At 41.6% G+C, this 15,973-nt stretch overlaps 1 protein-coding gene across 15 annotated transcripts in view; it reads left to right on the forward strand.

Moving 5' to 3' along the window:
* RIMBP2 (RIMS binding protein 2) overlaps positions 1–15,973 on the forward strand; it is a 683,237-nt gene that overhangs the window by 102,965 nt on the left and 564,299 nt on the right. The window lies entirely within an intron of this gene.

Raw genomic sequence — 15,973 nt, forward strand, 5'->3', positions numbered from 1 at the left:
CAATGCCTATGAGATCCACAGCTATTCTGTCAAACGGTACCTCGATAATCGGGAGATGAACTAGGGGACTACGGAAATCTGGCTGGGGGCTAGTTATCTGGCAGTTGGGCAAGACTCTTCTACCTCTCTGAATATGCTGGGCCAGTAAAACCGCTGTAGTATATGCAGACATGGCACCCGTTCATTTAGGCCATAGCCTATTACAGCGCATGCCAACCAGGGCCATAGAGCCCCTCCTGCAGCAAACTGCAACCCACTGTGGGTATCTACAACTTTTACGCCTCTTTTTCTCTGTATGCGGCTTAACCAGTTATGCTGAAGGCGGCTAATCTGCCGAAAAAAGTTTTTTTGACTGGATACCGCTTTTTGAAATAAAGCAATTACCTTAATAGCAAAGTGGAGCACAGGAGTCTGTAATTTAATTTTTTTTTATTTTAATTTCTATTTTGTCAAGGGTCATGGGTTGAAACTTAGCGGGTTTAATGCAAGACATACAACTGAGCCTGGCGAAAAAAATAAAATAAACAACAATATTTCGGCGCTTGCCCGCATCCTCCACCAATTGTGGGGATTCTCTCTGGTAGGATAAGCGGGCACAGTACAGAGGCAAAATACAAGTTCGAAATTCAAACTTCAGTGTTTATTCACACATGGTGCCAAAAACAAAACGTCACTTTTGCAGTGTTGGTGTTACTTCACACCCAATGGCAAGTCACCTTGGTGGCAGTTCTGCCTTAGAAAGTCCAAATACAGGCTTTAGGCGGCCTGTTCCCCTGATACACGGGTCTCAGCTTTACAGCCCAGCATAGGCCTCAGATCCCAGCACACAGACATGGCTTCTGAGCCCAGCTGCCTATTTAAGGACAGCCAGGTGCTGCCAAAACCCAGACCGGCACTTAAAATCCGGTCCGGTATTTGACCTCACCTGGCTGTAAATCAGCCCAGCAGCATATGCTGGGAGTAAAATACCTGTTTTCCCAGACCAAACCCCTCACTATGTCACAGTACATATGACCTTTGAATTATTTTCTTTTTTTTTCTTTTTTTTTTTTTTTACTTGGTTTTGTACACTTTTCCCCCAATTTTACCTTTTTTTCTGTGTCCTAGTAGGGGACATGAGATCTTCACAGTATGCGGATCAGATTTGTGATTTGTGTACTTTACTGCTACAGATTTTCTGCACACAATTTTATTGTAGAAATTCCGCATCATTTACACTAGGTGTTGCCATACTGTACCTTAAAGGGATATTCTGCTGACTATGAGATCGGTTGGTGGTCCTACCATTGGGACCCCCACCTATTACAAGAATGGGGGCCCCGTACCTTCTACAGGCCCCTTGCTGCTCCCCTAAAATGACCGGAGCTGCCAGTTCCACATGCAAATGGCCGCTACATTCATTTCTAAGACAGCTCCGGAGATAGTTGAATACGGTTGCTCTGGTCATTTTAAGAGAGCAGCAAGGGACCTGCAGGGGGTCCAGGGCCCCCTGTTCTCGTGATCAGTGGGGTGCCAGCGGTAGGACCCCCACCAATCTGACAGTTATCCCCTATCCTGTGGATAGGGAATAACTTGTACCTAACGGAATACCCCTTTAAGGGCTCATGCACAGGAACGTATTTTCTTTCTGTGTCCGTTCCGTATGCGGAATCATTCATTTCAATGGGTCCACACAAAAAACTGAAGTTATTTTGTGTGAATTACGTTTCTGTATGTCTGTATTTCCGTTCCGCAAAAAAATAGAACATGTCCTATTATTGTCCGTATTACTGACAAGAATAGGACTGTTCTATTAGGGGCCATTCCACAAAATACAGAATGCACACGGATGTCATCCGTATTTTTTCTGAATCCCTTTTTTGCGGACCGCAAAATACATACGGTCGTGTGCATGGGCCCTAAGGGTAAGGCGATACTGTGACCTTTTGTAGTGCGACTCATTGATTTTAACTATTGAACTACAGCTGCAGTTCAAATGAATGCACTGAGTTGAATGCAATGTTGTGAACTGCAGCTGTCTTCAGTACTAATGTCATTCAGTAGTAAAATCAATCGGTCGCTCTACAAAAGCTTGCAGTGTAGCCCAGGCCTTACACTGATGTTGTATTATGATAGATATGACACTTATTTTTATACCTTACATGTCTAAATTGCTTTATGTTTATTTATTTTTTGTCTAATACCCTGACCTTGACCAGTGCTCCTATAAATATAGCCCCCATGACAGCTATTCAGGGGTGCATCACCAATGAGGCCAGGTGAGGCAGTACTAGGTAGGGGCAATAGAGGGGCAGTTGAAGGGCTACTCGTTTCAGTTTTCGCCTCAGGCAGCAGAAAGGCTAGGTGCACCCCTACAGCTATGATTGCCAGTGTGGTGTAAAACAACAAAAAAAAACATCCTCCACACTCTCCACTCTCATACTATTCTATGTGACCGTGGGATGTGGTTGGTAGAATCTAATATGCCAAAATTTCCCTAGAGAACTGATGCTCACGGGCGCCCTAGAGCCCCACACTCCGGTTTAACGGCAATGATAGAACTAAGCAATAACAAGTTCAAGGGTCAATGACTGCAAACATTGCAAAAAAATAAAGTGACTCCAGTATGTCTCATTGGGCCACAAGTTGAACTTTCATGTTTTATAGTTGTGCAGTATTTTTCCAGTGTTTCTTCCATACACACAGATCTGCATTTTGCCGCATGATTGGTTACTATGGTAACCAAAGACACTTCAGATCTTTTTGCACCCAGTGGAGTACATTAGTTTCTCTGTCATCTACAGGTTTTCAGTTTTAGTTTAGTGCCGATTTTAAAAGATAGCAACAAATAAATTTGTAGCAAATTATACACTATAAATATACAGTGTGTCTGTGTATGTATGTGTGTGTGTGTATATATATATATATATATATATATATATATATGAGTCCTGATCAAAAGTTTAAGACCACTTGAAAAATGCCAAACAAATCATATTTTACATTGTTGGATCTTAACAAGGTTCCAAGTAGAGCTTCAACAAGCAACAAGAAGAGATGAGAGTGAGACAAAACATTTTTTGAGCATTCAATTAATTGCAAATAACAATTCAATTGAAACAGGCTGTTTTTCAGCTGATCCAGATTTTAGGACCACATGCCTTTAAAAGGCCAAATCTGTGCAAAGATGTGGATTTATTGTCATTTTCTGTCAGGTAGTCACATGTTGTGATGGCAAAGGCAAAAAAACTCTCCCTTTTTGAACGTGGTCGGGTTGTTGAACTGCATAAACAGGGTCTCTCACAACGCGCCATCGCTGCTGAGGTGGGTCATTTGGAATTTCTTAAATGATCCTGAGGGTTATGGAACATAAAGGGTTTCTACCACTTGAATATCACATATTTGGTGTTCAGACACTAGCGATTCGCTAGTGTCTGTTCTTGCCTACAAGCTAATTATCACATTAATCCGGGCTGCCGATACCTCAAAAAAAGCACTTATATCTTTATGCAAATGAGCCTCTAGGTGCTATGCAGGCGTTTTTCTAAGCACCTAGAGGCTCCGTCTACCTTGCATTTTGCCGCCCTGCGCCTCGCTCCAGCACGCCCATCTCTCACTGTAATCGATCCTCCCCCTGCTTCAGCCTTCCGAAATCCCGCGCCTGCGCCGTCCGTCGCGGCATTCGGAGGCATTCGGCGCAGGCGCAGTCAATGTCTGACCGCTTGCTGCTGGGCTTCGTCTGTCCCACGGAGCTCTGTGACGTCATCGGCGCAGGCGCAGTTGAAATGTCTGAGCAGGGAGCGGTCAGACATTGACTGCGCCTGCGCCGAATGCCTCCGAATGCCGCGACGGACGGCGCAGGCGCGGGATTTCGGAAGGCTGAAGCAGGGGGAGGATCGATTACAGTGAGAGATGGGCGTGCTGGAGCGAGGCGCAGGGCGGCAAAATGCAAGGTAGACGGAGCCTCTAGGTGCTTAGAAAAACGCCTGCATAGCACCTAGAGGCTCATTTGCATAAAGATATAAGTGCTTTTTTTGAGGTATCGGCAGCCCGGATTAATGTGATAATTAGCTTGTAGGCAAGAACAGACACTAGCGAATCGCTAGTGTCTGAACACCAAATATGTGATATTCAAGTGGTAGAAACCCTTAAGTAAAGTGGAAGACCCCAAAAAATGTCATCAGCACTGAGCCGGAGGATCCAATTGGCTGTCTGTCAAGACACTGGACGATCCTCGACCCAAATTAAGGCCCTTACTGGTGCTGACTGCAGCCCAATAACCATCAGACGGCATCTGAGACTGAAAGGCTTCAAAAACAAAAAAGTCTTCAAAGACCTCATCTCCTTGAACGCCACAGAACTGCTCGTTTGGACTTTGCAAGAGAGCACCAAACATGGGACATTCAAAGGTGGAAGAAAGTTTTATTCTCTGATGAGAAAAAATGTAACCTTGATGGTCCTGATGGTTTCCAACGTTACTGGCATGACAAGCAGATCCCACCTGAGATGTTTTCTACCTGCCACAGTGGAGGGGGCGCCATAATGGTCTGGGGTGCTTTTTCCTTCAGTGGAACAATGGAGCTTCAGGAAGTGCAGGGGCGTCAAACGGCCGCTGGCTATGTCCAGATGTTGCATTCCTCATGACTGAGGGCCCTCGTCTGTGTGGTAACGACTGGGTTTTTCACCAGGACAATGCTACAGTACACAATGCCCGCAGGACAAGGGACTTCTTCCAGGAGAACAACATCACTCTTTTGGCCCATCCTGCGTGTTCCCCTGATCTAAATTCAATTGAGAACCTTTGGGGATGGATGGCAAGAGAAGTTTACAAAAATGGACAACAGTTCCAGACAGTAGATGGCCTTCGTGCGGCCGTCTTCACCACTTAGAGAAATGTTCCCACTCACCTCATGGAAACGCTTGCATCAAGCATGCCGAAATGAATTTTGGAAGTGATAAACAATAAAGGCGGAGCGACTCATTACTGAGTTCATGTTTGGAAGTTGGATTTCTGTTTTGGGGGGGGGGGGGGGGGGTTAGTTTTTTTTGGGAGGTGTGGTCCTAAACTTTTGATCAGCTGAAAAACAGCCTGTTTCAGTTAATTCATTGTTTTCATTAAATTGAATGCTCAAAAAATGTTTTGTCTCACTCCCATTTCTTCTTGTTGCATGTTGAGGCTCTACTTGGAACCTTGTTAAGATCCAGCCATGCTAAATATGATTTTTTTGCCATTTTTCAAGTGGTCTTAAACTTTTGATCAGGACTGTATATATATCATTCAGAAAGTCTTCCGCCCTTTCACTTTTATCACATTTTGTTATGTTGCAGTCTTGTGCTAAATGTTTAAAAAGTCCAATCCCCCCCCCCCCCATCATGCTATGCTCAATACCGCTTAATGACAATGTGAAAACAGAATATTACAAATCTTTGCTAATTTATTGAAAATGAAAAATTTTGTTGCAGATTTTTCATCGGAACAGAACGCAGGTATTGATCCGCTTCATCGCCATAGGCTAACAATGTGTGAGGGTACTCTAACTCTCTACTAGGTTGCAGCACTTTGAGCAGTGATTACAACCTCTAGCCGTCTTGAGTGTGATATCATAAGGTTTGCACATCTGGATTTGATAAATATGCTTCTTAAAGTCCAAAAGAATCAATTTCTTCAACAAATACAAACAATATAAGCCTTTTTCCTCAAGCAAATTTTACATAAGGGGAGATTTATGCAATTTGTGCTATAACCACTGGCGTTGCTATATGGGTCACAGCAAAACCATTGCAGTGGTGAGCAGGTGTAATTACAATAATAGCGTCCCCATTTACTTCTATGGGACGGCTCTGTAGTATTCACTTGAACAGACTGAGCCGTCCTATATAAGTAAATAGGGAGACAATACTTGTAATTATACCTGCTCACCACTGCAATTGCTGCAGCGAGCAGGTAAACAGAGGAGAGAAAGCAGCTCTCTTATAAGCTTTGCCTTCTCTTCAAACTGATCGGCCGGGGATAGGTCATCAATAGTAAAAAGAGGACAAGCCTTATAACAGTAGGGCTGGAAAGAAGGGGTTAGGTTGAGAATTTGGCAAGGGGGGGGGAGGGGGCTTTCAATTTTTACCTCAGGTAGTAGAAAGGCTAGGTGCTCACCTGCCCCTGCTCTTCTCCCACAAACAGAAATAAAAATGTGAAATTTTTGGGAAAATGTTGCAAATCTTCACTACGTTTCATTTATTAGGCTCTGTATAACATTTTATATATTTGCTCTCAAATTTCACCACTTTCATCTCCAGCTCTAAATGTTATGGCCAGGGGGGTAGCTAAAGGCTCATGGGCCCTGATGCAAGAGTTCAGCTTGCCCCCCCCCCCCCCTGCCCTTCACTCCAGCCCTACTGTTAAAGGGCTTGTCTTCTTTTTACTATTGATGACCTATCCCCCCCCCATATCGATCAACTGTTTGAATAGAAGGCAACGCTCATAAGAGAGCTGCCTTCTCTACTCTGTTTACCTGCTTGCCACAGCAATTGCAGTGGTGAGCAGGTGTAATTACAATTATGGCATCCCCATTCACTTCTATAGGACGGCTCAGTCTGTTCAAGTAAGGAATTAAGGTAGAACCTGTTGCTCAGGCAAGGGGTGGGAAACGCAACACAGAACATAAAACAACACTGATGAGCTCATTAGACATGCAGGTGCATACCTAAAACATGGATTATTAACCCTTGCAGTGTCGAAGAGAATAACAGAATACAGAAAGATACTGTGCTCACAGCCAGGAGACCTCTAACTCTGTAATTATTTCCAGAAAAAAATTATATTGCAGTTTTTCTACCATATATAAGTGCACAAATGTACTTTAGTACGTCAATAGCAGTTTTTAGTTTCCTTGCAGCCAGGGGATGTCCAATTAGGCCTGTATTTTTTTTTTCAAAAAAGCTGTTGCATTTTTTGTACTGTGCCCAATTAAGCATATTTTTTTTGTGTCAATCACAGTGTATAGTTTGATCACAGCCAGGGGACATCTAATTGGGCTTGTATTTTCCCCCAAAAAACGTTTGCAGTATTTCTAGCTTAATCCTATATACGTGCACAATTAAGCATATTTTAGAAACATAGAATGTGTCGGCAGATAAGAAGCATTTGGCCCATCTAGTCTGCCCAATATACTGAATACTATGAATAGCCCCTGGCCCTATCTTATATGAAGGATGGCCGTATGCCTATCACATGCATGCTTAATCTCCTCCACTATATTTGCAGCTACCACTTCTGCAGGAAGGCTATTCCATGCATCCACTACTCTCTCAGTAAAGTAATACTTCCTGATATTACTTTTAAACCTTTGCCCCTCTAATTTAAAACTATGTCCTCTTGTGGCAGTTTTTCTTATTTTAAATATTCTCTCCTTTTTTACCTTGTGGATTCCCTTTATGTATTTAAAAGTTTCTATCATATCCCCTCTGTCTCGTCTTTCTTCCAAGCTATACATGTTAATGTCCTTTATTCTTTCCTGGTAAGTTTTATCCTGCAATCCATGTACCAGTTTAGTAGCTCTTCTCTGAACTCTCTCCAATGTATCAATATCCTTCTGGAGATATGGTCTCTAGTACTGAGCACAATACTCTAAATAAGGTCTCACTAGTGTTCTGTAGAGCGGGATGAGCACCTCCCTCTTTCTACTGTTAATTCCTCTCCCTATACACCCAAGCATTCTGCTAACATTTCCCGCTGCTCTATGACATTGTCTGCCTACCTTTTAAGTCTTCTGAAATAATGACCCCTAAATCCCTTTCCTCAGATACTGAGGTTAGAACCGTATCACTTATTTTATATTCTGCTCTTGAGTTTTTACGCCCCAGGTGCATTATCTTGCACCAGATGTTTGACCATTCCTCTAGTTTTCCTGAATCCTTTTCCATTTGGTGTATCCCTCCAGGAACATCAACCCTGTTTTCTTTGTGTCATCAGCAAAAAGACACACCTTACCATTGAGGCCTTCTGCAATTTCGCTGATAAAGATATTAAGCAATATGGGTCCCAGAACAGATCCCTGAGGTACCCCACTGGTAACAAGACCATGGTCTGAATATACTCCATTGACTACAACCCTCTGTTGTTTGTCCCTTAGCCACTGCCTAATCTATTCAACAATATGGGAGTCCAAGCACAAAGACTGCAATTTATTGATAAGCCTTCTATGTGGGAGAGTATCAAAAGCCTTACTAAAGTCTAGATAAGCGATGTCTACTGCATCTCTGCATCTATTATTTTAGTCACCCAATCAAAAAAATCTATAAGATTAGTTTGACATGATTTCCCTGAAGTAAATCCATGCGGTTTTTCATCTTTCAATCCATGGGATTTTAGATGTTCCACAACCCTCTCCTTAAGTATGGTTTCCATTAATTTCCCCACTATTGATGTCAGGCTTACTGGCCTATAGTTGCCCGATTCCTCCCTACTACCTTTCTTGTGAATGGGCACAACATTTGCTAATTTCCAATCTTTTGGGACGACTCCTGTTACCAGTGATTGGTTAAATAAATCTGTTAATGGTTTTGCTAGTTCACCGCTGAGCTCTTTTAATAGCTTTGGGTGTATCCCATCAGGCCCCTGTGACTTATTTGTATTAATTTTAGACAGCTGACTTAGAACCTCTTCCTCTGTAAAGACACATGCATCAAAAGATTCATTAGTCTTCCTTCCTAACGGAGGTCCTTCTCCTTCATTTTCCTTTGTAAAAACTGAACAAAAGTATTCATTTAGGCAGTCAGCTAGTTCTTTATCTTCTTCCATATACCTTCCTTCTTTTGTTTTTAATTTGGTAATTCCTTGTTTTAGTTTCCTTTTTTCATTTATGTATCTGAAGAATGTCTTATCGCCTTTTTTCATTGACTAAGCTAATTTCTCTTCTGCCTGTGCTTTAGAAGCTCTTATAACTTGCTTGGCCTCTTTCTGCATAATCTTATAAATTTGTCATCCTCGTGTGTTTTTTTTATATAATAACTACAGATGTAACAACGTTAGTGATCCCTTTTTTCTCATAAGGAAAGAAACGAATCGTGATTCTAACCTGCAATTCATAACAAAGCCAGTAGATGGCAGTATTATCCAATCTTAATTAAAACCACAGTAGCTGTTTTAACTAAATTACAAATATACACAAGGCTATATGCCAAAAGCCAGGTATAATGCAAGCCAGCACCTATTTATTAAACAGGTAACTGGGATACCTTACAATGGCAGCCTGGTGCACTATGAGATTTTTAAAACCATCTCTCATCTAACTGAGAGTCAGTAAATCTCAAAATTGTCTAAGAGCTTTTGGATAGCTTGGGGGACCATGCACCTAAATCTTTATCATTAGGGTGACAAAATTATAATTTTTTAAAAATATTTTATTGCTAGTTAATTCATCTCTAACTGTTTAGGAAGGCTGTATAAAAATTTACGGCTTATTAGCCTACTTTCCATTATGAACAGCGCCATCTATTGGATCCATAGTCTTATGTCCTACAGTCTGCAGACTATTATGAATTTCCACATGGACGGTGCCATCTATTGGATACATAGTCTTATGTCCTACAGTCTGCAGACTATCAATTTCCTCATGGACAGCGCCATCTATTGGATCCATAGTCTTATGTCCTACAGTCTGCAAACTATTATCAATTTCCTCATGGACAGCGCCATCTATTGGATACATAGTCTTATGTCCTACAGTCTGCAGACTATCATCATTTTCCTCATGGACAGCGCCATCTATTGGATCAATACAGGGAGTGCAGAATTATTAGGCAAATGAGTATTTTGACCACATCATCCTCTTTATGCATGTTGTCTTACTCCAAGCTGTATAGGCTTGAAAGCCTACTACCAATTAAGCATATTAGGTGATGTGCATCTCTGTAATGAGAAGGGGTGTGGTCTAATGACATCAACACCCTATATCAGGTGTGCATAATTATTAGGCAACTTCCTTTCCTTTGGCAAAATGGGTCAAAAGAAGGACTTGACAGGCTCAGAAAAGTCAAAAATAGTGAGATATCTTGCAGAGGGATGCAGCACTCTTAAAATTGCAAAGCTTCTGAAGCGTGATCATCGAACAATCAAGCGTTTCATTCAAAATAGTCAACAGGGTCGCAAGAAGCGTGTGGAAAAACCAAGGCGCAAAATAACTGCCCATGAACTGAGAAAAGTCAAGCGTGCAGCTGCCAAGATGCCACATGCCACCAGTTTGGCCATATTTCAGAGCTGCAACATCACTGGAGTGCCCAAAAGCACAAGGTGTGCAATACTCAGAGACATGGCCAAGGTAAGAAAAGCTGAAAGACGACCACCACTGAACAAGACACACAAGCTGAAACGTCAAGACTGGGCCAAGAAATATCTCAAGACTGATTTTTCTAAGGTTTTATGGACTGATGAAATGAGAGTGAGTCTTGATGGGCCAGATGGATGGGCCCGTGGCTGGATTGGTAAAGGGCAGAGAGCTCCAGTCCGACTCAGACGCCAGGAAGGTGGAGGTGGAGTACTGGTTTGGGCTGGTATCATCAAAGATGAGCTTGTGGGGCCTTTTCGGGTTGAGGATGGAGTCAAGCTCAACTCCCAGACCTACTGCCAGTTTCTGGAAGACACCTTCTTCAAGCAGTGGTACAGGAAAAAGTCTGCATCCTTCAAGAAAAACATGATTTTCATGCAGGACAATGCTCCATCACACGCGTCCAAGTACTCCACAGCGTGGCTGGCAAGAAAGGGTATAAAAGAAGAAAATCTAATGACATGGCCTCCTTGTTCACCTGATCTGAACCCCATTGAGAACCTGTGGTCCATCATCAAATGTGAGATTTACAAGGAGGGAAAACAGTACACCTCTCTGAACAGTGTCTGGGAGGCTGTGGTTGCTGCTGCACGCAATGTTGATGGTGAACAGATCAAAACACTGACAGAATCCATGGATGGCAGGCTTTTGAGTGTCCTTGCAAAGAAAGGTGGCTATATTGGTCACTGATTTGTTTTTGTTTTTGAATGTCAGAAATGTATATTTGTGAATGTTGAGATGTTATATTGGTTTCACTGGTAAAAATAAATAATTGAAATGGGTATATATTTGTTTTTCGTTAAGTTGCCTAATAATTATGCACAGTAATAGTCACCTGCACACACAGATATCCCCCTAAAATGGCTAAAACTAAAAACAAACTAAAAACTACTTCCAAAAATATTCAGCTTTGATATTAATGAGTTTTTTGGGTTCATTGAGAACATGGTTGTTCAATAATAAAATTAATCCTCAAAAATACAACTTGCCTAATAATTCTGCACTCCCTGTATAGCGAATATACGGAAAAAAACCCGAATATAGAGCAATTTAGCTAATATAGTGCTATAATCTTCTTTGTCTAATAATTGTAATTTTTGTTTCTCATCTGAAGTTCAGATTGGAAAAAAAAATTCAACTATTGAAAAAAAAAAAAGATTATAGCACTATATTGGCACTATAAATAGCTGTACATTTTTGTTTATATATTCGCTGTATTGCTATATATTCTTGTTTTAGAATATTACAAATATTCAAAAAAACAAATATATTCGATATAGTGCTATGACTCATTGGCCCACAAGCAAAAGGAGGGAGGAATCATGTTTTTGCTCAGCAATTGAAAAATTTGCGATAAATATTTGCATTACGAAAATTTGCATATTACACGATCATTACCTTGTTGATTTTTTGAGTAAAAAAATCGTAGAATATGACGAATATTCGAATTTGCAAATATTCTACAAAATATTTGCGAAATATCGCGAACTCGAATATGACCCCTGCCGCTCATCACTACTAATTACAGACTGGCAAAACCTCTACATCTCCTAACAAGAAGATGCCTTCTCTTCCTGATTAGCCTGGCTGGTTTATGTCATTATTTACCTCTTGTAAGACAATCTTTCCCTTAGAATTCACATGGTGAGCCCTGTTTAACCAGCAACTTTGTCACATTCTTGGTCAGAAAGTACAGTATAGGACTTGTATAATGATGGGCTAAACTTAGCATGTTTATGCTCCACAACTCACAATCTCCCAGAAGCATCAGTTGTCTACTCTGTCCTTTTCCTCTGAGGGCTTTGATGGAAAGATGATTGATTGCTGTGCTCTTTACAGCACTCACAGGCTGAGAGAGTCTTTTAACCTCGTGAGACTGCTGAAGCCAGAGATTGGCTGCAGCGATGTACAGGACGTCAGCCCTGCAGTCAAAACATGATGTCACTGGCTTTGACCCAGAGAAGAGGAAGGAGCAGTGGTGCTATATCAGTGTTGAGTTTAAAGGGGTTGTCCGACCATATATATTGATGACCTATCCTCAGGATAGGTCACCAGTATCTGATGGGCAGGAGTCTGACACCCACGCCGATCAGCTGTTTGAAGAGTGTCGCTTCCTGTTCATTACACTGCACTTCATTGCGGAAGTGCAATGCAAGACAAGTACTTGCTCCATTCAAGAAAATGGAGAGAGTACTTGTAATTACACTATCCTGCCACTCCACAGCAGATGATGCGTAGTGGAAAGACAAGGAAGTGCGTTCTCCTCCTCAAACACCTGCTGATCTGATATTGATGACCTATCAATATATATGGCCGCACAACACCTTTAAGTGCTTTTATTATGCTCTTGGCAGTTCCCCTAATGAAAATATGTTGGACAACCTCTTTAATGTGTCTTCAGCTGAGTTCACACTTCAGTTATTTGGTCAGTTATTTCCATCAGTTATTGTGAGCCAAAATCAGGTGCAGGTCAAAAACACAGAACAAATGCACATTTTTCTATTATACCTTATCTCCGTGTAGGCTTCATTACTGGTTTTGGCTCCCAATAACTTATGATAACTAAATTACTGAATTATGAACGCGGCCTTAGCAGTATTAAGGAGTGGAGCATGTGATGTCTAAATTTAGAAAAAATCTATGTTTTTTTTTTTTTTTTTTATAATATGTAGCCTTGGGGCTTGTACCTGATAAGTCAAGTTTAATCAAGACCATAAACATTTTTCTGCCTATTAAAGCTTACATTGATCTTAATTGCCATTGATCAGCTTCAGCATGTTACACTGTGCAGCCCAAAGTAATTAATATTGATTAGCCAACATACGTATGAGAATTTATAGTAATGTGTTTCTGTAAGCGTGAACATTTAATGCATGCGTGACCTGTAAGTTATAAAGGGGGAAAAAAACTGCTTTCAATAAGGATTATTTTTTTTATTTTTTTTATTATGTAATGATGTTTTTCTGAGGTTCTGAAGGCTGTACATTTTTCACTGGAGAAGCTGTATACTCCTCACTCATATCTGTGAAAAACAAAGATATTTTTGAAACGCAACGTTACAATGTGGTATAAAGTTTCTATTTTATTACTATATATATCCGATTACATTCCTACTGTTGTTGAATATATATCCTTATGTGGATTTAATGTATACAGTTGGAGGCCTCAGGAGCAAGTTTGGGATAGCCAGTGTCATATACTATCATATGAAGCTAGGCCTTATTTTTCTCCTGGAACAAAGATTAAGTTTGACCGGACACCTAAAACTCATATACTGTATACAGTATGTTGGAAGTAGGGTTTGAAAATATTTGCCATATTGCATATGTAGTTTAAACTTCTCACATAAAGCCTGCCATACTGTGTATTTGAGTACTCATTTGACGGGCTACTAAACTGAGCCCGTTAATTTACTATCATATTATAGAGGTTGTTTATACAGTATGTCCTAAATAAGGTGTCACATAGGACGTACTCATGGTGGCTGTTTATTGGATCGATTGGCGTGGAATAAAGCAGGTGTACAGCCAAACGCAAATTCCCCAGTAAAATCGTCTGTTTGCCAGATGGTTTAGGAAGGTGGCCCCATGTTGGCCGGCTGATTGCTGCAGCTGCTTCCATCTGAAAGGGGGTTGCACAGGGATTGTCTTTAAAGAGAACCTATCACCATGAAAAGCTCTTGACTTTCTCTGACAGATGATGCCGAGGAAGAAAAGGATCAGGTGAAGTTATTTTTGCACAATACTTTTTAGGCTCTTTCACACGAGCGGATGCTGTGCGGGTTATCTGCTGCGTAAAAGAGAGCCAAGTCCCGTTCCGGACAGCAGAGACACGGAGTAAAAAGCAAAAAGGTCACAGAGAGGCACGGAGCATTATCAATAATATGAATGCTCCGTATCTCTGCTGTCCGGAGCGGGCTTGGCTCTCTTTCAGGCAGTGGATTCCACGCATGGGATCCGCTCATGTGAAAGAGCTCTTTTTCTTCCAGGAGATAAGTCTCCACCAGAGGTGTCTGCCAGTGGCCTCCTCCTCTCTCGCCATCGAATACACATATGCATTAGGCCAACGTGGGGAAGTTGGGAGAGAGTGCTGTCGGACAAACAATCTTTTGGCTGACAGCTGCTGAATGCATATGGTTGCCATAATCAGACAAGAGATAGCCACCTTCCTAGAGTTCTACTGGAAACATCTTCTGCTGTATATCAGCTGGAATCCTGCAACAGCTATTACTACTATAGAGATGCAGAGATAAGCTTTGCCTTGTCTAAATGCACCTTAGCACCGCTTGCTCTTTAAGGACCTATGCGCCCAACCATATTTTTCTTCTTTGTGCTATCTGCATTTTTGGGACAACTCTGACTTATTTTTGGGGCCATGCAAACATCCATTTTTTTTGTGGATCCATCTCACCAAATGGCTGTATTGCAGACAGGAAAAGTCCTATCTATTGATGAGTGTGAGAAAAATGTGGAATATACACAAAAGGTATCTGTATAGATTGAGGATCCAAAATATGAACACAGCCGTGCGCATTAAGTTTTATGCAGGGCCTTCTTCACTTTACAATTGCATGCTCTATTGGGCACTGAGGGCAAGTGCAGTCCAACAAGAGTCCTTACGGTGTAGCCTGAGAGAAGTGTTCAACATTCTCTTCATGATGTATATAGCATTACAATTCACAAGTGTTGTGTAGGCAACCCTACCAGCTAGGCTTCCTCCAATGTTAATCCACTCTAGGTCCAAATGCATGGCTCTAGTTTTGTTAAAGGAGTTTCCAGAAGTACAATATTGATCAGCTATGATAAGGATAGGTCATCAATATCTAATTGTGGTTATGTAGCTCCTGGCTCCGCACCTATCAGCTGTTTGAGGAGGCTCCAGTAAGCTCTGCGCCCCTCACATACCAGACACAGTGCTGTACATTGTATAGGCATGGCAGTCTACGCACCTATTCCCTTGAATGGGACTGAGCTACATCTAGGCCATGTGACCAATGAATATGACGTCACTGGACTAGGAAGAGGTTGCTGCACTTACCAGACAGCTGTTTGCTGGGGGTGTCAGGAGACAGACCGCAACTAATATGATATTCTACTTCTGGAAAACCCCTTTAACATGCAGCAGAAGAATGCTGGTAAGAGGTCTGGTAAAAAAAAAAAGGGTGCAGAACACACAGACGCGTTTCAGGCTGAACTAGGCCTTACTCAGAACCTGACTCAGCATATGAGATTTTAACATTGCTCAATAAAGCCTCCACAGTGCAGGATTTTCCTCGCGCATCCAGCGCTATCAGTAACACAGAGTTTTATTTGCTGTACCTCTGCACATGATCCTCCAACTAACAAAGGTTCACTACGGCTCACTTGGAGAAAGTGTGTATGTATTATATAAACTAAATGAACACATTAAATAGGTTGTCTTATCTGAGACAACCCCTATTAAAATACAAGTAACTGCTTTGGCCACTCTTGGGAGACAGCTGATTATGTGGAAGCTGAAGCTAGCCAAGCATCACCCTGCGCCAGCTGCTGCAGGAATAATGTAGTACATACCAACTATTTGAATAGTCATCCATGTAATACAAGGATGACTCAAGTCTGCCACAATGGGAGCGGCTCCCCCACCCTATAACATCATATGCGCAGGTGTTGTACAGAAAACTGCTTTAATTTAGT

The sequence above is a fragment of the Bufo gargarizans genome, chromosome 1 (genome assembly GCF_014858855.1).
Source record: "Bufo gargarizans isolate SCDJY-AF-19 chromosome 1, ASM1485885v1, whole genome shotgun sequence".
Taxonomy (NCBI): domain Eukaryota; kingdom Metazoa; phylum Chordata; class Amphibia; order Anura; family Bufonidae; genus Bufo; species Bufo gargarizans.